Source organism: Dasypus novemcinctus, chromosome 13, assembly GCF_030445035.2.
Source record: "Dasypus novemcinctus isolate mDasNov1 chromosome 13, mDasNov1.1.hap2, whole genome shotgun sequence".
Taxonomy (NCBI): Eukaryota; Metazoa; Chordata; class Mammalia; order Cingulata; family Dasypodidae; genus Dasypus; species Dasypus novemcinctus.
Genome location: NC_080685.1, coordinates 22631139 through 22654133, shown reverse-complemented (window position 1 = coordinate 22654133; position 22995 = coordinate 22631139). Strand labels below are relative to the sequence as shown.

At 44.2% G+C, this 22995-nt stretch overlaps 3 non-coding genes across 3 annotated transcripts; 2 read left to right on the top strand and 1 right to left on the bottom strand.

Moving 5' to 3' along the window:
- Positions 1–9655: 9655 nt before the first annotated feature.
- LOC111761143 (U1 spliceosomal RNA) lies at positions 9656–9819 on the bottom strand. The gene has a single exon (XR_002794595.1). It is a non-coding gene; the product is annotated as a U1 spliceosomal RNA (small nuclear RNA).
- A 5763-nt stretch (positions 9820–15582) lies between these two features.
- On the top strand, positions 15583–15746 carry LOC111761144 (U1 spliceosomal RNA). Its single transcript, XR_002794596.2, has one exon. It is a non-coding gene; the product is annotated as a U1 spliceosomal RNA (small nuclear RNA).
- Positions 15747–20304: 4558 nt separating this feature from the next.
- On the top strand, positions 20305–20378 carry TRNAN-GUU (transfer RNA asparagine (anticodon GUU)). The gene has a single exon. It is a non-coding gene; the product is annotated as a tRNA-Asn (tRNA).
- Positions 20379–22995: the final 2617 nt, after the last annotated feature.

The following is a 22995-nucleotide window of genomic DNA, read 5'->3' as shown; positions in this document are numbered from 1 at the left end:
TGCTCATGGGTCACACTTTGTACCTCATTTTTTGGGACCTGTTGGGATTCAGCCTAGTTCGAAGTTGGAAAGGAAAGACAAGTGGTGGGGTGGGTCATGAGAGGAATTAGCTGTGTTTTGCTAGCTACTACCTCAGGGCATTCCATTATAGTTTCATCTGGTGAAGCAGGGTTAATCTCTTCAGACAGAGGCCAGACGACTCATTCCTCAGGGCAGACCCTTATAGGTTTATCTAACAAAGAAGACTCAGCAGAATCTAAGGTTTCAAAGTCCCACTGTCATCTTTATCAGCCCATGAGTCTCCATTCCAATTTTCAAGATCCCACTCCTTCCAATCTCTGCCTTCACTTTAACAGCAGATACCCTGAAGGTTGGGAATTCTGTTCAAATTATAATTCAGCCCCTCACAATTAGACTCTGGGTCTGGTTTCAGAAATCTCAAATCTGCAGCTACAAGAAATGAGTTTCTTTAAGGACACATATGTGTTTCATGAGGCACCTCACCTGGGAATTTGAAGCCTTGAGCTCATGTCTTTTTTTAACAACTGTATCCCAGGAAGTGGATGTGGCTCAAGCATTTGAACACCTGCCTACCACATGGGAGGTCCCAGGTTCAGTTCCCAGTACCCTAAAAAAGACAAGCAAGAGAGCAAGCTGGTGCAGTGGACTGGTGCTGTAAGCTGATTCAACAAGATGACACAACAGGGAGACACAAAGAGAAAATACAATGAGAGACACCACAAAGCAGGGCGTGCAGGTGGCTCAAGTGATTGAGCACCTCTTTCCCAAATAGGAGGTCCCAGGCTCAGTTCAGGTGCCTACTAAGGAGAATGCAAGCAGACCCAGAAAGTGCACAACGAATGGACACAACAAGCACAAAACAACAAGGGGGCAGGGAGAAATAAATAAAATAATAAATCTTTCAAAAAAACACACAACTGTATCCAGCATATTTCAGAACAACCAACCAACATCCTTATACTTTTTCCTGGGCAGGCTGCACTTTCTTTCGCGCTGGGCGGCTCTCCTTACGGGGAGCACTCCTTGCGTGTGGGGCTCCCCTACGCGGGGACCACGCCTGCGTGGCAGGGCACTCCTTGCGCGCATCAGCACTGCGCATGGGCCAGCTCCACACGGGTCAAGGAGGCCCCGGGGTTTGAACCACGGACGCCCTAACTGCTGGGCCAAGTCTGCTTCCCCATCCCTATAATTTTTAATCCCACAAAACCCCATTAAGGGGCCTCTTTATAAGCATTTGAGTATCAGTATTCAATAGTATCCAGTGGTGGCATTTTGTTTATCTCTATTGCCACTTCACACCATGAACTATCAGTGCCTTCTTTATCATTAGAAATAGAGTCATTAGTGGCTTTTAATCTAGTCAGATTCGAGAACTAATTCTAAAAACCCCCAAACCAACTCAGAAATCTCATCCTTAAGACTTTGTTTCTCACGGGACATGGGGTGCAGCGATGCCCGGAGATGTACTCACCAGACGCAATGGATGTGACATGATGATGGGGGAGGGTGTTACTGTGGGGGGAGTGGTGGGGTGGGGGCAGTGGGGGCGAATGGGGACCTCATATTTTTTTAATGTAATATCTTTTTAAAAAATGAATAAATTGAGTAGAATTTGAAAGAAAAAAAAATACTTTGTTTCTCAAGAACCACTCTTGACACCAAAATCTGTTATTAGTCAGTGTTCTTCAGAAAAACAGAACTGACAGGATATATATGTGTAAGTATTACGGGATTTATTTCAGGAATTGGCTCATTTGACCATGGAGATTGGCAAATATGAATTCCATAGGGCAGGCCATAACTGGGAACTCTGATGAAGGTTTTACCCCAGGAGAAGCTGGCAGGGTGAAGTAGAGATAGAAGTCCTTTTTCACTGCTGAAATCGCCAGTTTTCCTTTTAAGGACTTCAAGTGATTGAATGAGATTTCTCTTATTGCTGGAGGCAATCGATGCAACCAACTGACTGATTAAATCCACAAACTACCCTCATGGTAACAATCAGGCCAGTGCTTGCTTGCCAAGCAACTGGACACCATAACCTAGTCAAGTTGACACATGACCTTAACCACATACTATTGAAGTTATGTTAATGCCAAAGCAAACAAGATTGTTTACAGATTTAGAATGTTAAAATTAAACTTTATGGTAACTACAAAGAAAATACCAGAGAATGTGCAAGCTCGTAGAGACAGAAATTAGAGTACAGATTGCCAGGGGTGGGGGACAGGGAGTATGGGGAGCTAATGCATGAGGAATGTAGAGTTTCTGCTTGGTGGGGGGGGGGGGGGGGAGTTTTGGTAATGGATGGTGGTGGGGGCACTGCAGTATTTTGAATGTGACTAATCCCATTGAATGGTATGCCTGGGAGTGGTTTAGATGGGGAAATTTGCACTAAATATATGCTCCCACAATTAAGAAAGAAAAAAAAAAGAGCAACTAAAGAGAAATGACAAGTAAATGCAGTACATGGTCCTGGATGCATTCTAGCAAAGAAAGAGAAAAGATTCAAAGTGACATTACTGGGACATATGGGGGGGAAATGGAATATGGACTGTAAGCTTTATATCAAGGTTAAGTTTCTTGAACTTAATAACTGCACTTAAGGTAATTACATAAGTGAATGTCCTTGTTCCTAGGAAAGGCACATGTCAGTATTAAATGTTCAAGGAACATGATGTATACAATTTACACTCAAGTGTTCAGGAAGTGGATTATGCATTCAATATACAAATTACAGAGTTCCCATATACCACCCTATCATTACCAGGTGGCAATAATGTGGTACATTTGTTACAATTCATATACAATAGGGTTCATTGTGTTGTACAGGCTATGTTGTTTTTTTTTAATCTTTTTTTTAAAGATACGTACATCATGCAAATGTTACACTAAAAAATATAAGAGGGAAGCAGTTGTGGCTCAACTGATAGAGCATCTGCCTACCATGTGGAGGGTCCAGGGTTCAATACCCAGGGCCTCCTGACCTGTGTGGTGTGCTGGCCCACACGCAACGCTGTCGCATGCAAGGACTGCCATGCCATACAGGGTGTCCCCTGCATAGGGGAGCCCCATGCACAAGGAGTGTGCCCTGCAAGGAGAGCCGCCCTGCATGAAAAAAGCACAGCCCGCCCAGGAGTAACGCCACACACATGGAAAGCTGATGCAGCAAGATGACGCAACAAAAAGCAACACAGTTTCCTGGTCCCACATGACAAGAATGCAAGTGGACACAGAAAGAACACACAGCAAATGGACACAAAGAGTAGATAATGGGGGGGATGGGAGAGAAATAAATCTTTTTTATATATATATATAAAATATATATTATATATATATGTGGTTTCTATATACCCCCCACTTCCCCCCTACTCCTCCCACATCAACATTATTTTATTTTTCTTGAATTTGAATTAAAATTATTTTTTAAAAAAGGATCCACATTTTCTTGATTGGATACATTTCCTTTCATATTTGAGAATTTTGACTGCTTGTTTTTTAACATGAATGTATTTTGTCTGGGTATAATTTATAGGATTTATATTTTCTTTCCATCAGAACATTATATATACAGCTCTTTTATCTTCTGGCATTAAATAATTGAGTAATGCCAGAAGTCTCAGTGAGACAGATTTATCTAACTCAGTGATTTTTTTTTTTTTCAGGTAGAGGACAGGAGGAGCCTGCCTACTTGACAATGATTTCTTCCTCTTTGAAATGCAAATATTGAACCAATATATCCCTTGGTACTGCGCATTCTAGATCATCTCTTCCTTGATCTCTTCTTGGGAAGCAGGGATTGATAAGGCTGTGATCCTTGAACATCAGCCTTTCATTTTGCTATACCTGAAAAGTGCATAGAAGTGAGTTTTTCTTCCCTGAGGGTTATGATGAGGCTGTCTCAGCTATACCCTAGGGCAGCAGGAAGGTTTGCCCAATCTGGTACTTACCCAGGGAATCTCCAGCCTCAAGGGGGCTTTCGGGTCCAGCTACTGTTGAACTCCACACAGCTTCCAGTGGCAGGATGGAGCCCAGTGTTCTGTGGGTTCACTGATTCCTTAGCACCTGGTTCTAGCAGAATGTTCTCTGCTCCTGAAGGAACCTTAGAAGTGTCCAGAGCAACTACTGGCAAATGGAGGGGGAAGTCCAGCCATGTAGCTTTCTCAAAAACTGAGAGACAGGGAGAAAATAGTAAGACATGTTTGGGCATTAATATTTCAATGGTAAAATTCTCTCTGTGTGTAAACATCCTTCATTCATCCATCAAGTATTTATTCAGCACCTCCTCTGTGGCAGGCACTGTTATAAGCATAGAGCTCAGTGGAGAACAAGATGAAACACCTCTCCTCATGGAACTGACGTTCTGGCTCCATGCCCATAACGCACTCAGTTTGAACATTTAGAATCTTCTAACTACATTTTAGCAAATAACTGACAACTGTTGTGGTTTTTTGTTTGTTTCCTGAAACCTAGGTGATAATTCTTTTATCTTTCACAAATATTTCAGTGGTGGAAAATTATCTGAATAAGATGAAAGATTTAATGCAAATACTGACATTTAAAGCTTTCTGCTTTCAGGTGCCCAGAGTTAGCCAAAACACAGAGATTCACAACAGTCCCCACAAGACAACCCTCACTTCTGACACCAATTGCAAGTTCAGGGGTTCACAAAATCACCTTCAAATTCAATAAATTCACTAGAAGGACTCACAGAACTCACTGAAAGCTGTTATACTCCCAGATATGATTTATTACAGGGAAAGGATACAGATTAAAATCAGACAAGAGAGCAGATGTGGCTCAAGCAGTTGAGCGCCTCCTTCCTATATGGGAGGTCCTGGGTTAGGTTCCTGATGTCTCCTAACAAAATAAAACAAATACGAAGAAACAGCTCAGGGTACCCAATGTGGCTGAGTGGTTGAGCTCTGGCTTCCCACAAGCAAAGTCCTGGGTTCAATCCCTGGCTCTGGTACTTAAAAAAATCAGAGAAGGGAAGACACATAGGGCAGAGTCCAGGAGGGGTCCAAACTCAGAGTTTCCAGTCATCTTCACCCCAAGGAGTCGTGGATAGCATTAATTCCGCCAGACAGAAGGTCTGACAATAGGCACAGAGTATTGTCAACCAGGAAAGTCCACCTGAGACTTTGATCTTTGATGTCCAGAACTTTTATGAGGTTGACTTTTAGTCTCTAGCCCTGTGCCAGAGGTCGGGCTCATACCTTTAATCACCAGCGCCTCTGGAAGTCAGAACAGATACCAGCTGGCCTAAACTCCCCATCTTCAATCACAGACTGTTCACTGGCCAAAGGCCCCAGATAAGAAAAGACGTTCCTATCAGGCAGGACAGCCCAGAGGCCTAGAGCTCACCTCCTAGTAGCCAAAGGCAAAGGCCAAACTTGTCTCTGGGTAAGGTTAATTCTTAACTATACAATAGGTGTCTCAGAAAAAATAACTAAGTAAAAGCCCTAGTGAAAATGAGTCCCCAGGTTAAGAACCTAATAACTACCATCCCACCACTACCTCTAGGCTTCTGTGCTGCCACCACCCCCTCAGTCTCCCCCGTGTGGACCGAAATCTAGTGGATGGCCTTTCTAAATAAAAGCCTGGAGCAAGATAGAGGAATAAGGAATAAGAGGCCACAGAGAAGTTGGCAGCAAGGATTGCAAGAGATCCTGCTCCTGGGGCTTGGTCCTAGCACGAGGACCCAGAAGAAGAACCTATAGATATAGCAGGAAAATGCAGAGATAACAATGGGTGAACTCCCGTATAGATATATTTTTTAAAGATTTATTTATTTATTTCTCTCCCCTTCACCCCCACTGTTCTCTGCATCTTCTTTGTCTGCTTCTGTTGTTGTCAGGGGGATGAGAATCTTATGTTTCTTTTTGTTGCGTCATCTTGTGTCAGCTCTCCGTGTGTGTGGCACCACTCCTGGGCAGGCTGCAGTTTCTTTCGCGCTGGGCAGCTCTCCTTCTGGGGCGCACTCCTTGCACGTGGGGCTCCCTTACGCGGGGGACACCCCTGCATGGCAGGGCACTCCTTGAGCGCATCAGCGCTGCGCATGCGCCAGCTCCACACGGGTCAAGGAGGACCGGCGTTTGAACCTTGGACCTCCCTTGTGGTAGATGGACACCCTAACCACTGGGCCAAGTCCGCCCCCCCACAATCCATTTTAGGAAATAAAAAATCATACTCTTTAGCAGTCACCTCTCAATCCCTCTTTCCTTCTCTAGCCTTACATAACCACTAATCTATTTCTTTCTCTATAGATTTATTCATATTTACATTATACATAAATGGAATCATACAAATATATACTTTGTGTCTAGTTTCTTTCACATGGCATATATATATATATATATACACACACATATTTTTCAGGAAGTACTGAAAATTGATCCTACAACCTCATTCATGGGGAGCAGGTGCTCAACCAGTGAGCTATACCTACTTCCCTTGATGTGATGGTTAGGCTATTGTGTCAACTCGGCCAAGTAATTGTGCCAGTTGTTTGGTCAAGCAAGCACTGGGCTAAATGTAATACAAGGGCATTTATGGACTTTAGTCACTATTGACTTTCTGCAGTGGTAAATCATAGATAGCTGGTTACAATTACATCAATCAGGGAGATTGCCATCAGCAATGAGTGACTCTTAACTCAATCAGTTGAATCCTTCAAAAGGGGAAGTGATTCCAGCATTGAGAGAGAATTTCCCACCTCATTTTTGGACAGCCAACATCTCCCAGAACTCGTCAAGAACCTTCATTGGACTTTCATTGCAGCCCCTGGTTCGGCCTGCCTGGGGAACTTGGACTTGTGCATCTCCACAACTATGTGAGAAACTCTTATAGAATCACATACTATTGGCAGATATCTCGTTTGTTTTCCTTTTTTTTTTTGGTTGTCTTTTTTTTTTTTTTAGTTTTATTCATTTTATAAAAATAATACATTCAAAAAATATGAGGTCCCATTCAACCCCACCACCACCACCCCACCACTCCCCCCTGAGCAACACTCACTCCCTTCATCATGACACATCCATTGCATTTTGTAAGTACATCTCTGGGCATCTCTGCACCTCATGGTCAATGGTCCACATCATAGCCCATACTCTCCCACGTTCCATCCAGTGGGCCCTGGGAGGATTTACAATGTCCGGTGATTGAGATATCTCTTGTTGATTCTCTTTCTCTAGAGAACCCTGACTATTACAGAACCCCTGCAGACGTCGCCTGCCATCTTGCTTCAGCACGTGGCTAATGACCTTGGGTGAGAAACTACCTCTTATTGTACCTTGAGTTGGACTCTTTAGAGCTTTGTGACTATAAGCTTCTACCCCAAATAAATACCCTTTATAAAAGCTATGAACATTCTGGTACTTCACATCAGCACCCCTTTGGCTGACTAATACCATGTGTTAGATGGTCTTTTCTTTCAGGCTGATGAGAACACATGCTGTGCCTGGCTCAGTGTATGTTCTGAGTGCGTCTGCACTTCCTGTGGTCCAATATCTGAAAAGGGCTGTTTCATATATTTTATTTTGTTTCTAATTGTTTACAATTAGAGGGTAAATCCCATCTCCATTACTCTATCATGACCTAATGTAGAGATCTATACACTTTCCTTTATATTTTCCAATTAAGGGAAAAAACTATCTTGAATATTGTTTCCTATCAACACATACTTAATATGTGCCATGTGCCATACACTACGTCAAGGGTATTATTGAGTCATCTCATTTAATCTGCACAAAAAACAACTCTACGAGGTATTTAATATTATTAATTTCATATGGTCCTTAAAAAAATTGAAGCCTAGCAAAGGGAAGAAGCTGGTCCAAGGTGAAACAGCAGGCAAATGGTGGCCCAGGACTGGAAGGGAAGCTTTCCCAGAACCAGTGCTCCTAAGCACAGACCTGACTGGATGTCTTTGTAATAACCTCGGTATATTTAATAGCCAAGCAGTTCCTAGCCACTAAGTTGATCAACTCCTTTGAGTCAGAAACTCGTCTGCATCAGGGATCTGGAGCATAACTCAGTGCTAACAGCCTGGGCACAAGGAAATTCCTTAAATTCTCTACAAATCCCAGTTTTCTCATTGGTAAGATATAATAAATTTCGGTCTTGGTTCAGATATTTTCTATTTGGGCAAGAAAACCTCTCTGCTGTTGCTGAATTCAGCCAAGAAAAGTTGATCGCATCCTCTTCATGGACTTAGATCAGTCCATAGGGCATATGACTTCTATTATTAATATTATTGGTGTCCTGAATACTCTCTTAGCATTCTGTGCCTTTTAGTTGGTTTTCTTTGGACCTGCCCTTGTTTACCTGGCATAGTTTCACCAACAGCTCCTGGGGCCTTGTGGGTCACTTGTGTGCAGTCCCCATGGTAGCTACGTGAGGCGCCATGATACTTTCCGTAAGGGAACCACTGGCTTTTTTCTGTTTGGCTAGTAAAAAAGATTCTGAGTAATTTCAGTTTACCAGGACATTATTGATCTCAAGTGAGAATGAGTTAAGAACACATGCTGAGTGAGCCTGACAAAATGTCCCCCACTGCCAGTACAGGACCTAGAGTTTTTCCTAAATATAGTTCAATGTTCAGATATTTGCAGATAAAGGAAAAAACTACTTTTTCCCCCTCACAACGAAAAGTAATGTGTTACAATTTCTACTGAATTGAAATAACGAATGGAGCCAGAGGCTGTGTCGATTAGTAGTTAATGAGGAATCCAAGGAAAGGGAAGACTGTACACAAAAGCGTTTTCCTCCTATCATCTCCTGTACCTTCTGGCTCTTCTTTGGATAGCTCTGCAGAATGGCAGCTTTTCTCTGCTCTTTGAGGAGTTTGAACTAATGGTGACATCTGCTCTTGGACCTCCATGCAGAACCAGCTTCATAAGAATGTGACTTAAGCAGTCACAGAGGGCACCACACTCAGGATTCCCACCCTGGGTTTAACGTTCTGCTGTCATCCTCTTGAAATTCTTATTAATTTTATCTTTGAACTTGTTTTCTAAGTGAAATCCAATGGGATAATGGAGCACGCACACGGAAAAAGATGTGTGCAATACGTTAACCCAATTCACTCACAACATTCTAGATAGCCCCTATGAGCACAGAATTCTGGTAAACCCACCATGCCTTGGAGTTCAGTAAAATTCAAAGTGAGTACAAGGTACCAAGCAGAGGGCAAGGCAAATCAACGCATGACAAGTTCAGTAAAGAAACGAGCCCTGTTTTGATTCAGATACTTATAGACAGCAAATGAAGTAACCAGAGGTGCTGTAAAAACAGACTGGGATTTTCACTGGTAAAATAACATACGCAGCACAGAGCGGAATCTCGGTAGCTTTTGAAAGTCCTCTAGTTGATTATCAGGAAAGCGATCTCTCAAGTAGGTTTTACACTACCCAACAACCGGTTTTCCAGGAAAGTGTAGGAAAAAACCATTTAGCTAAATCTACGATACTAACAAAAATCACAAACTTTCGCCACAACCTCAAAAAACAAACCTAAGCTACTTTACATGCTTATAACCTGAACAGTAGAAAAATAGTAAGACAGAATACCAATATTCTGTTTACCCAAAAAATAAACTTTCGCAGAAGCAGATCTATTTTTTGACAAGGAATAACAGGGGAGAGCGCGAACGCAGTCCCCCACTACCACAAATTATGCAGTCGAGTTTCCCACATTTGGGGAAATCGCAGGGGTCAGCACATCCGGAGTGCAATGGATAAGCCTCGCCCTGGGAAAACCACCTTCGTGATCATGGTATCTCCCCTGCCAGGTAAGTATGAGTGCCTGCTTCCCCGCCGCACCACAGCCTCATGCTCCTCACACTGTTCACACACGGTCACCGGGCTCCCCGCGACCCTCACCGCACCCCCTCACCCTTCCCAACCCCGCCAAACACCTCGTGAGCCCAATCTCGGCCAACACGCCTGGACTCCTTCCACCGGGGGGAATCGTTTCGGGTTGAAGCCGCAGATGCCCAACCAGCAGCCACTGCGCCGTCTCATCTACATAAGCCCCGCCCCGCCACGACCAGCCACCGGAAGCGCCCCGGCCTCCGGCCCGCGCCGCGCACCCCCGCCCGCTGCTCGCGCCTCCCACCGCCCAGCCCGCCCTCCAGCCCCGGCAGCCCGAGGCGGCGAGTGACGTCCGCCGCCTGGTTCCGCCCAGACGCGCGCCCGACTGCGCCCGCCGGTGGGGAACTTTCTCCTTCGGCGATCGGCTCAAGCCCGTGCACCCTTCTCGGAATAGGGTCTTTTTTTAATGCATAGAAAGAACATTGAAGATTTAAAAGGAGACCGGTTAGTTTCAAACCCAATTACCTGCTGATTGTGAGCTATTTTGTAACTGAGTTGTAAGTCACTGAGATGTATGATCTCTCTCTTTTGGTAGTGATTTTAATTGACTTCTCCCAACCCTCTTTGGAAAAGTGAGTTTTGTCTCCATATGTAAGTTAAACTTCATATTCCTTTGACAGTCACCGATTCCTCCTCCAGAGACCATGGAGTCCTCCCGCCCAGTGACCCACCCCAAGGCTACAGGTTTCTTTCCGTGGGTCTGGTAACCACTCCCTTCTCTTCCTCATCTGGGCCTGGAAGCAGCAATGGTTTCCCTGTTGTTTTCAGGTCCCAGGTGCTTCAGTCATCTTTCATCGGATTCTTTTAATCCTGTAGACACATTTATAAATATTCCTGTCATAAATTTGCTTCAAATCATGCCCTTTGTTTGTACCTCATATTTCCTATCAGAGCCTTCACTAATGTCAGATCCTCAGGTGCCTGGTAATCCTTGATTAAGAGGAGAGACCTAAAAAACTGACTGAAAACTCTGAGAAAATGAAGTTTCTCAACTTTGAGCTCCACTGTAAGGTCACGCCAGGTCTCTGCACTCAGGATGATCAAATTCTCCAGAAAGAGATCCTCACCCCTGCCTGGAGGTTGAGTCCGACTGCCAGAATTCTGGGAATGGATGGGGGATTTAGCACTCAGCATTCAATTGCTTTGTTGTTGTAAGAGAAGGGATCAGTTTAGTTTTTTCAGAAAAGTAATGTAAAGAAGGGAAGAAGAAAATATTCATTAATGTAACCTGGCAGTCCACTGCTTCAGTCCTGGGTTAAGCAGGAACAGAGGAAACCAGCTTAAGCCAGTCCTTTTGCTGGTAAAAAGAATCCACAAACAAGAGCTAAGTCAGCACCAACTCAGCACTAAATTCCATACTTTATTTGTCAAAAAGAGCAGGTAAAAGCCAAAACAGTTGGAATATGATGGGGGAAGCTGTTAATCAAAAACTGGGGAACTTGCATGGGAAAGTTAGACCTCTCAGATAGGCTGTAACCTCTGAAGTGTCCAATCTGTGCAGAAACAGAGGAAGAGCTTGTATGCTAGGCTTAGGGGTATAAATTGTGGCATTTTCCTTTTTTCAGGAAGTCAGCCACATTTTCTGGTTGTGCACCCCTTCTTGTAAGATTGAGAATAAATTTTCTTCTCCATAATCAGGTGAGCCTTATTTTCTTCCAGAAAGAGATTTCTTTCTGACAACTGTCACCTAATCCCTCGTCTTTTGTATGGTGCTGCAGGGTTAGGGAGTAGCCACACCACCACCCTCACTTCTGACACCAATCCCAAGGCCAGGGGTCCCTGAGACCACTCTCAGTTTTCATAGTGCTTTAGAAGGAACTCACAGAACTCACTGAAAGCTGTTATGCCCATGGTTATAGTTTATTATAGCAAAAGGTACAGATTACAGTCAGCCAAGGGAAGAGACCATGGGACAGTCAGGAAAGTTCCAAGTGTGAAGCTTCCAGTTGTCCATTTCCAGGGGAGTTGCAGGCAGCATTGCCTTTCCTAGGTTACTATGTGTGACTTTATACATGGACTATTGTCAACTAGGAAAGCTCACCCAAGACTTTAGTTTTCAGAGTTATTACTGGGGTTGTGAGGCCATAATCCAAAGAGGAGATAAACTCCTAGTAAGACAAAAAAAAAAAACAAAACCCCAAAAAAACTCTCTATGTATATCAGAAAGAGCACATATACATTCCTAAATACGATAGCCATCTGTACTAAAACTACTCCTGCTATGAATCAGTAACTTCAAATAAACATATTTATGATCTTGCAAGCCTGGACTTGGCTCACTGCTTTCCTTGTTCTTGCCTTAGGTAACTCTCTGTAACCATCTGGGCAGGGCATAGCACTACTTGGAACGTCCTGTGGCCACCCAAGACCAGCTTCCTGTCTGTCAGCTCTCTAACAAACTGTTACTAGTATACTGCTTCATTCTTCCATTTAAAGTGCTCATCGAACTTTGATGGGACCTTTTCTGTAGGTTCACAGCCAAACAGGGCAGGTTGACCGCCCACCTGACAGATGTTTAGTCTCCAGCCCCTCTGGGGGTCAAGCTGATACCACGCAGTCCAAAGTCGCCCCCATATAGCACATTATCAGGCCTCCAGGTAAACAATACTGTTCTTACAAGGCAGGACAGTCCAAGGGTTTAGAAATCATCTCCCAGGAGCCATGGGCAAAGGCCACACTTCTGTCCAGTCCATTTGTAAGAGAGGCATTCCTCACCCTAGAATTCTGGGGATGGGTGAAAACAGGACAGCTGGCACTGGACAGATGAGATTGACCTCAGGTTTTATAGTTACTACCAGCCCCTGTAGCCCCAGAGAGGTGACCCTCAGGAGCAGGCTGAGCTAGCAGGCGTGTGGAAGGCAGGCTTTGTAGTAACAAAAGGGTGGAGTAATCTCCAGTTCCTGAGCTGGCTGTGATTGGTTTGTTTGAATAAATTTGTGGGCTGATAGGGAAATCAAACTAACTAGGTTGAGAACCAGGTGGATAGCAGCTAGTCTGGTCGACAGGAGAACTAGCCAGGGGTGGGGTCTTTCCCTCTGGGTGAGGAAGAGTACCTGGCTAGTTCATGGCTAAGCCTCTGGAGCCCTGTCAGGCTCAAAGATGCAAGGGAACACATGGGATTTAAGTCCTTACAATACCAGGATACAAGTTCTCTTTGATAAGGTGAATTTTTCTTTCTTTTTTTTTTTAACTTTTAATTTTGAAATAATTAAAAACAACATATAGGACAGTTGCAAAAATGATGGAAAACCCACACAGAAAACTCCAACTTACCCCCCAGGTAACTGTATCCACCATCTTTTAACAGTTTACCATATTTGCTGTATCATAGTATCCATCTATTATCTATTTATCTAATTTGTCTGCTTTCTAACGATTTGGGAGAAGGTTAACATCATGCTCCTTCAACACAATATTTCTATGTGTATTTCCTGAGAAACAGCTATCTGCTTATGTAACTAGGGTAAGGTTAATTCTTTGCTACATAGTTGCTCTGTCCTCCAGTGTGCTCACTGGCCATGATATCACAGATTCTTTGCTTTTATATGTCCAGAGGAGAATTCCCCCATTCATGTTTTGGGATTGGAGCAGAATAAAATCCATTTGTAAGTATGCAAGCAGTCTCTGAGTTGGGTGTTCCAAGCCATGTTCTGTCTTCAATTTTTCCTGGTTTATGATAATTACATGTAATTATATGTAATTTGATTATATGCAATTGTGAAAATTATATGTAATCATCTATTAAGCACCTCAGGAAAAATTTCCCTGAGAACAGTTTTGTCAGATTTGGATAGTTTTTGTCTCTGCTTTTGTGCAACAGAAGTGCTAATATAAGGTAAACACTTGAGGACTGGAAATGGCCATCAGAGAGTTGACCAAGTCCTTCGCCATGTGTGATGTGAGTTTGGATGTGTGCAAGGAGTGCCGTGCCACGCAGGGGTGTCCCCCATGTAGGGGAGTCCCATGTGCAAGGAGTGCACCACGTAAGGAGAGCCACCCAGCATGAAAGACAGTGCAACTTGCCCAAGAATGGCGCCACACACAAGGAGAACTGACCCAAGATGACACAACAAAAAGAAACACAGATTCAGGGTGCTGCTGATAAGGATGGAGGCGGTCACAGAAGAACACACAGCGAATGGACAGAGAGAGCAGACAACTGGCAGGGGGTGGGGAGTAGGGGGAAGGGGAGAGAAATTTTTTAAATCTTAAAAAAAAAAGCAATCATCTGTGCTGTGGTGGCATGCTTTTATATTTGAAAAAAATCCCACTGGATTCATGAAATTAGATTGGACAACAGTCTTTATAAAACCAATAATGGTAAATAAAACCAGTAAGGACTGCAGGTTTGGAGTTTGCTTGGCTTTCTTCCTAGCTATATCAACAAAAAACCACAAGATCATCTCAGTTGCAAAAAAAAAAAAAAGTAGTTCACAAAACCCAATTTCCTCCTAAGAAAAAACGCTAAAACTAAACCAAACAAAAAACTAGGAATAATAGGGAACTTTCTCAGACCGACAAAGTTCATCTACAAAAAATCCACACTTATCATTATATTTAGTGGTGATGGATTGAAAACTTTCCCCCTAAGATGATGTACAAGACAAGGATTGTCAAAGACAATCAGTAGATAACTGGATTTGAAGTACTATGCTGAAAATAAAAGACTTAAAAAGGGGTGCAAAGAAAAAGGGGGTGTGCAGTGTAAGTCTATTGAACTGAAGTTGCATTAACGCAGGGACAGCTGGGGGAGCAGCTTATAGGGCTGCTGGAGACAAAGGGCAGGTGAGGGAAATGGGGAGAGCTGAGGGGAACGTGAGCTATGCTTGGTACTGTTTTCTGTGCTTTTCGCGCATTCCTAGCTCATGGGGCTGTTTGAGCAGGGTGCCCTCAAGGCCCAGTTCATTAATTTAGCAAGCAGGGTGTCACGTATAGTTGTAGATATCTGGTGAAGATTAGCAGGCCTTCGGTGTCTGCTTGAACCCTTTGCTACAATTCTTCCTCCCAGGCTGGGGCAGGGGGTTTTATCAGCACCTAAAGGATTACTGGCATGTCAGCCTGCTTCAATTAACCTCCGGTTTTTCTTTATAACTCCCAGGATAAAATGGAAGCTCAAGCAAATCAAGACGGTTAATAAAATCATTTATCATTTCAATTTCCCAAAAGAAACTGGTGTCCTTTTAAATCTTCAATGTTCTTTCTATGCATTAAAAAAAGACCCTATTCCGAGAAGGGTGCACGGGCTTGAGCCGATCGCCGAAGGAGAAAGTTCCCCACCGGCGGGCGCAGTCGGGGCGCGCGTCTGGGCGGAACCAGGCGGCGGACGTCACTCGCCGCCTCGGGCTGCCGGGGCTGGAGGGCGGGCTGGGCGGTGGGAGGCGCGAGCAGCGGGCGGGGGTGCGCGGCGCGGGCCGGAGGCCGGGGCGCTTCCGGTGGCTGGTCGTGGCGGGGCGGGGCTTATGTAGATGAGACGGCGCAGTGGCTGCTGGTTGGGCATCTGCGGCTTCAACCCGAAACGATTCCCCCCGGTGGAAGGAGTCCAGGCGTGTTGGCCGAGATTGGGCTCACGAGGTGTTTGGCGGGGTTGGGAAGGGTGAGGGGGTGCGGTGAGGGTCGCGGGGAGCCCGGTGACCGTGTGTGAACAGTGTGAGGAGCATGAGGCTGTGGTGCGGCGGGGAAGCAGGCACTCATACTTACCTGGCAGGGGAGATACCATGATCACGAAGGTGGTTTTCCCAGGGCGAGGCTTATCCATTGTACTCCGGATGTGCTGACCCCTGCGATTTCCCCAAATGTGGGAAACTCGACTGCATAATTTGTGGTAGTGGGGGACTGCGTTCGCGCTCTCCCCTGGTATTTCTTGTTAAATAGTAGACATCATTTGGTAATAGTGTTTTTGCATTATTTAATTTTTCCTTATATTTTTTTGGAGGTGGGGGTGTGTTTTTCTATCCTTTTATGTTTCTTGTAGTTTTTAAAGGGTATTAAAGTGCGCCTTTAAACGGTAGGACCGCATCGCTGGTGTGTTTTTACTGACGTTGCACCTTTAGTCTTCATCCCTTCTGTATTAGTGGTCCTTGCACACATCAGAGAACAGAACAGAGAAATCGATGCCAATAGCCTTTAGGTTTTGGACATGTTTCTCCTAAACAAAAGCTGTTCAGCCCCTTTCACCCTGCTCTTCATATGCTCTATAAACTATCCAGATCCCTAAAGAGTGCTTTACCTTTCTTTCCTTGACGCGACTTTTCTTACAAGGTCCAGGTAGCCGAATCACAGCAAAGGAAAATGTTTCAAGACGAATGCCTCTAATTGCAAATTTCGTAAGTCATTTACCCATTTAGTGGTCCAATATCCATCCCTTACCATTCTTCAGTACTTTTTCTACTAGCCCACTCCATCCGTTAAAGCCCTGTCACCTTTTGTATCTACTGAGTCCTAGCCTCTCTCCCATATTTCAATAATAGCTTTTAAATAAAGTTATCCTTACCCTTTAACTTCGTCTAGTGCAATTTTTCTGCTTTGTTTGGGTTGTTTTAGACATGGGTTTCCTTGGTTCATGGTATCCATGGTTTGTTCATTTTCTTTGTTCTTTTAGAGAGTCTATTGAAACTCTAACGATATTTTCCCACATATATCCTGTGATTTCCATAACATGAGAGCATGTATCAGATTGGATGTGACAAAGCCCTTTCTGGAATCCTCTGCAGATGTTTGCATGTACAATGTAATAAAACCCACAAAAAAATAGAGACTGGAACCTGCCTCATTCTCTCACAGCCTCTAAACTTACAACCTTGAGTGTGGGAGTGTCCTACAGGAGAAGCTGGTGCTTTTCATCATAGCCATTGACTTGAATCAGAGAAGCTGAAGGAAGACACCCAGCAGGTGCTGAGGTGCTACAAGCCTGACTGCTTGACCCATGCCCATCAGACGAGACAGCAGATAAAATGGCAACGTGTGTGAGCTGCAACAACCTGTGCCCTGCCCTGTCTCTCCCAGAATCCAAAAGAATATGGTTGTCACTTCAATTCTACCTTCCAAATATCAGCAAATGTCTCCTATGGCCCAAGCTAACCCCAACCTATGCAGAGATGGGAATTTTGGGAAATGAACTTGCAATTCACAATACAAATCCACTACAGACCGCCTCTTGTTGACTTGGCATCCATGTACAGTTTTCTCCTCTTCCTTCCCCTCTTCATCGTCCTCCTTTTTAAATCATTCTTAACTTTCAAATAAAGATGATTGCAAAATCATGTTTTCCTCATATAATGAAAACATGTTAATGCTTTCTCCACAAGAGGATACAAAATCCCTTATTCGTCTTTGAGTGATGTTCATTTCATTTCTAGCTTAGTCTTTCTCCTTTTGATATCCCAAGCTGAAATACTGAGAAATATGGTTAAATACTATTAATCTTATGTTAACTGGTAGGGAAATGGAATATTGAAAGAATAAGAAAAGAAAAATATTTGTTAAAATATACACAAATGTATTCATTTAAAAATAAGGAAGAAATACTTGTAATTATTACAATCACATCCTTAAGGGCACACTCATAGCTGGTAGTTATAACTACCTTCTTCACTACCCATTTCACATTTCCTTTGCCCTCAGTAAGCACCACAATGACATACCTTATCTCTGGTTCCTTGCCCAGTGTGGTAACCTTCATTCCCAAAAGGTCTGAAACATTTTCAGTACTGCCTGTATTGGTTGCTGTCGTTTTCCATTTACTTTAATCATAAGGTGCTTTACTTTAATCATGGTGAGTCTTAAGGGGCACCCCCAGGGGAATCTCCTGTATTCCATACATATTCCTCCTTACGCATATTGTGTAGTGCCAACAGCTTCCCCGTAACCACAAGAACAATCATCCCAGCCAGTAAGATAATGTCCTTCTTTACCTCTTGATTCCCTGTCATAAAGAGTCCAAAATGATCAGGTGGCAGCTTCGATGATTTCTTTATCACTGCCATTATGCCATCTGATGGTGGAAGACTTCCAGATCAGCAGACCTCAGCCAGGCTGGGGTGGGAGGCAAAATTTTCATTAGGGTATCACTAGGGGTAATAGAGGAGCTACTTGTATTTTCACCCCTTGATTCCCATACCTGGGATAAAGAGCACCATTTATTTGTCACTGATTTAGAGCATATACCACATCCTGTATATTACCCAGATCCTCAACGTGTTGTAATCCAGATGGCAATGAAACAGTTTTCCACTGTTCCATCAGGTCAGCTACTTCAGGGCAAGACCAGTGAATCCATTCAATGCTCAATGCAACTATCATATGGGTTCTTAGAAGTAAAGTTATGTGGAATACCATGATGGGCAATAAGGCATTTCATTAGTCCACACAGATGGTTATTTTAGCAGAACCATTGCAGTCAGGGAAAACAAAACTATATGGAGGGATTGTATATTCCAGTGAAAACAAAGCACTGCCCTTTCCATGATGGAAGGGTCCTACTGATCATGTGGCTGGCAGATACTACCCCTCTCCCTACACACGACCCCCACCCCCAGGTCTGGTGTAATATCAGGGCTCAGAGTTGCTCTCCTATTGGCTGTTTGGGCACTCAGTAGTGGCTGTAGCCAGATTAGCCTTGGCCAGTGGAACCACATTTTGCTGAACCGATGCATGACCTGAATCCCTGCTGCCAGGCCACTTTTTTCAAGAGCCCACTTTTCATATTTACAAATTATCTGGACCAAGGATTTTCTTTTTATTTTATAAATAAATACAACCAATAATGATCTGAGAGAGCTAGATGATTCTTTCTCAGAATGGTGAAATCCACAACACCACAAGGAAGCCTGGACTGAATATTCATTCTCTGGGGTGTTGTTTCATTGCTTTTGACTCTCCTGGGATCACAAAAGAGGATTGGCAAAGGAGACCCATACGGGGCCAGTACTGGTCCTGCTAAGGTAGACCCTGTAAACAATGCTAGAATCCCCAGAATGAGAAGATGCAGTGAAGCACGAAGTGGGGGGCAGAGGGCAAAGAGACAAGCTGCCACTACTGGTGGCAAGTGAGTAGGTCTGCACTGGAAATCCGTCTCCATATCTTCCTCCCCTTTCCTCTTCCTCCTTTCAACCCTGTCCCTCTTTCCTTTGAGTCTTTCTCCCCATTCTCACCCACGTTTATGCAGCGCGTCAGCCTGCAGGCTGGTACTGCGATGACCCTTCCAAAGAGGATTTTGATGGCCTGCCTGCCGAAGCCTGCGCACTCTTTTAGTAATAATGGCTTTTAATACTAACAATTGTTAATAAATATTCTAAGTGTAGAACAGAACATTTACAGTTACAAAGGAGACTTCTTATTTTCAAATCTAGCTCTTTCTAAGACTTTCACAGTTTGATAGAGAAAAGCAGTACCCGAGCTAAGCTGAGAAGCTTGCTGAGAGTCCACAAACAACTCCCCGGGCATTAGAAGCGCGATCGACCCAAGATAACCCCAGAATTGAAACAGTCGAAAATAGGAAATCTTGGGGCCTGCCGGTCTCAGGGAAATCGAAGCCACCGGACACCGTTCTTCCTAACCGCCATACAGAAAAAGCTGTGGTCCTTGGAGCAGAGTTCCGAAGGTGAGGGATCACGCGCCCTCTCGTGGTCACTGCGGGGATCGGCACGACCACAGGAGCTGCCGGCACCGGGTCCAAAGAAAACCAAGCAAAATGCACTGGACGTTGGGCGATGCTCAGCGTTGGAATTAAAAGTCGGACACGTAGATAGATGGATGGATTGATAGATTGATGAATAGATAGAATGACACAGCAAATGTGGCAAAACGTTAAAATCGGTGAATCTGGGAATCTAGCTATATGCTGAAGTTCTCTTTATGGGGTCTGTATTATTTTTGTAACTGTCCTGTGAGTTGGACAGTATTTTAAAATTAAAAGTTTTAAAAGGTGCACGCTACAAACTAAGCTGGCGGGAAGATGAAAAGTCGTGAGTTTCTCTGCTTTCTAGAAAGCAGCTTGAGGTCAGTTGCCTAAACGTAAAATACCTGAGCCCAAGACCGAAGGAATCGTCTGCCGGTTGCTGGTGAGGAAACTGAGGTTTGCAGAGTTGAATGATTTCCTCCGTGCCAGGGCTCGGAACAAAGTCTCGGTGGAGGCCACTGATCGACCCGCTTCTAAGCACAAGGAGGGACTCGGGCAGTGGGCAGTCGGGTTACGCGGGGGCCAGGAAAAGGCGCGGAGGCCGGAGACCTGGAGTTCAGGCATCGGGGTTTCCCCAGCCTTCCCCACACGATTCTTGTCTCAGTACCTCCCGCATCCCCGGTTTTTGGAGCGCACAAGGTTAGAAAGTCCAAAAAAGATGACAGGATGTCAGCCACCGCCGGTTAAGAGAAGCTCATGGCATCAGGAGATGAACTTGCAGCGATGGCCTCCTAAGTCTCTGTGGCGCAATCGGTTAGCGCGTTCGGCTGTTAACCGAAAGGTTGGTGGTTCGAGCCCACCCAGGGACGCTCAGCCTCGCTTTTCCTGTCCATTTTAGGCATTCTTTAATGATCCTATACCCAGAACCCTCTGGATTTTCGGGGACCCAACTTTAGACCCCATACAATGCAGGGCAAAGACTCAAGTTGCGTCTCTCATCAGCTCATTAGCAGAAAAAGTACACATTTCTTCCTTACAACTAAGCCTAAGAAGAATTTCAGTTGTTGGAACCAAACTTTTCTAAGAATGAAGTCTTAAGGGAAAAGATTAATACAATTGAATGACATAAAACTCAGCAGCATTAAGGGAAAAGATTAATACACTGAACTACCTAAAGAGTTTAAGAATTTGGTGGCTAAATGCAATTAGTCAAGCACATCATATCAGTAGGCAAGGCCAAGGCCTTAGTGATTCAGTTGTCAAAGATGTAACAAGTTTATCCTTAGATTCAGACAGTTTATTTTTTAAATAAACTGCAAAAGGATGAGTAGCCAAAGTTATCAACATCTTGGCTCTTCATCTCACACTGCAAAGGATAATACCTAAACAAAAGGGGTCAAATGACCGCTCTGCAAGTTGTCATACCCAGTTACTGAGAAGCCGATTCCAGACAGCAGCTAAGTGTTTTACAGTCTGCAGCTAAATTCACATCTCATCAGAACCTGTGAGGCAATGAGAAACTGTCCCACGACGCCTGCTCAGGTGAGAGAGAGGGAAGTCTCACAGCACCACTTCACAACCCCCGTTGCGCTCTTGTTCTGGGAGGCTCACCAGGTGTTCTGACAGCGTCAGTTCAAGACTCTACGTGGGTACGTGCGAAGTCGCCAGGGTACCACCGCACAGCCGTTCCCTTACAAAAGTTAAAGTCCTGCTCCAGGCTGAGCTACTGGTCTTCAGACCTTCCCCACAGCAATATCTCCCTTTATTTCCCCACCGTCTTGGGATTTCCATTGTCTCTCTTTTCTTAGATCCCCTGCTTCATGAATCTTGAGTCTTCTTTCTCCATTCACTTCTACCTTCTATGAACAATTTTTTGAGACATTGCCTGTCTTAGGATGTCTTCTGTACCCATACACTTCATTGACATTTTATATTGTATTTTTAATTGATATTTTGAAGAGAGAGTTTAAATGAAGAATTTTAGATTGAAAATAACTCTCTCTCAGATTTTTGAAGGTATTGCTCCATTGTATTCTATCTTCCAGAGTTGCTGTTGAGAAAGAAAAAATAGCCCTTGAGAGCTGTCAGCTTAGAGCTGGCCTAGCTCAAACAGCAAGCCATGATGTTCTTCTGTTAAAAATAAAAAATTTCACAGAATACCAATATCAAACAGTCACTCTCTGACCATGATGAGGCAAGATAAAAACAAGCCTACTTCATGATCATGTATGTGCACAAACATAAAAACACTGTCCAAACCACAAAAATGATCAAACATCTCCCTTTCCAACTACTACGAGTGACTGCTGCTTTTTTACTGATTATTTATTTAGGCTTGCTCCATTCCTCTCAATTTCTAGAGAGAAATTATTAAGATTCCCAATCATAGCATTCCTCCACATGGTGTGTGCTGTCTTCTTTGCTGCAGTCAGCCAATAAGCCCAACTTTGTGTGACCATAGATTAGTCCTGCTAATTGTTGACTGGAGGGCATCAGCACTGTACAGAAGACAGATGCCATTCTGATCCTTAGTTGTTTGTATTAAACCGTTCTCCCATCTTCCCTCCCAAAATCTTATAGGATATTTTATTGGTCATTACAGTTTTGAAATTTTATAACGTTATGTTTTGTGTGTGTTTTAGTTTGTCAAAGGGCTGCTGATGCAAAGTACCATAAATGTGTTGGCTTTTATTAAGGGAATTTGTAGCCAGTTTCTCCTAGGTTCTTGGCTGTGTTACATAATTTAAGAACATGCTAGTTTAGTTAGGCCAGTAGTTTATTAAGGAAATGGGAGAAGAGGATAGAAATGGGAGAAAATAGATTACGAGTCCCCAGGAGTACTTGCCGCTGCTGCAGGCAGAGAGAGATTTAGCTTGTGTAGTTACTTTTTAAACCAATAATTACTCCTCTCCTTGCTAATGTTCAGCGGAGGGGTCCCAGCTGTTTGCTGTTTTGATTGATTACCCCATCCCTCAATTCCCCCCAGGGGTGGGGGTGGGGTCAACGTTAAGGCCCCCTGAGAATACCCAGGGCTTTTCCTTGACCCTGGATGAAAGCTCGTTCCAAATGGAGGATTTTCCCGCAGCCTTCCGGTGGGGATTTCCCTCAGGGGGTTTCCAGGCCGGTTCCATGGCCGGGTCGTGTTTTGCAGATTCATCTTCCCACTCCCTAAACTAGCCTGCCTCAGATTAATTTGGGGTAAAATCTTACAATTCCAAGGCTGTGAAATGTCCAACTCAAGGCACCCTAAGAGGTGCTTTCTCACCAGTCAGCAGCCACATGGGGAAGCAAGAGGGCCTCTGATCTCTGCTGGGGTCCCACCTTTCTGCAGCTGTAGGCAAACCTGGCACGGGGCTTGTCTCTTACTGGGCCTCCTCTCTCAGTGTCAGCGGCTCCGCTTTCTTCCCTAATTCAGCTGGAAGCTAACAGACATATGGCGCCTTTCTCCGTGGGCCTCAGCTCTTTGAGCCTCTTGAGGGCTTCTCT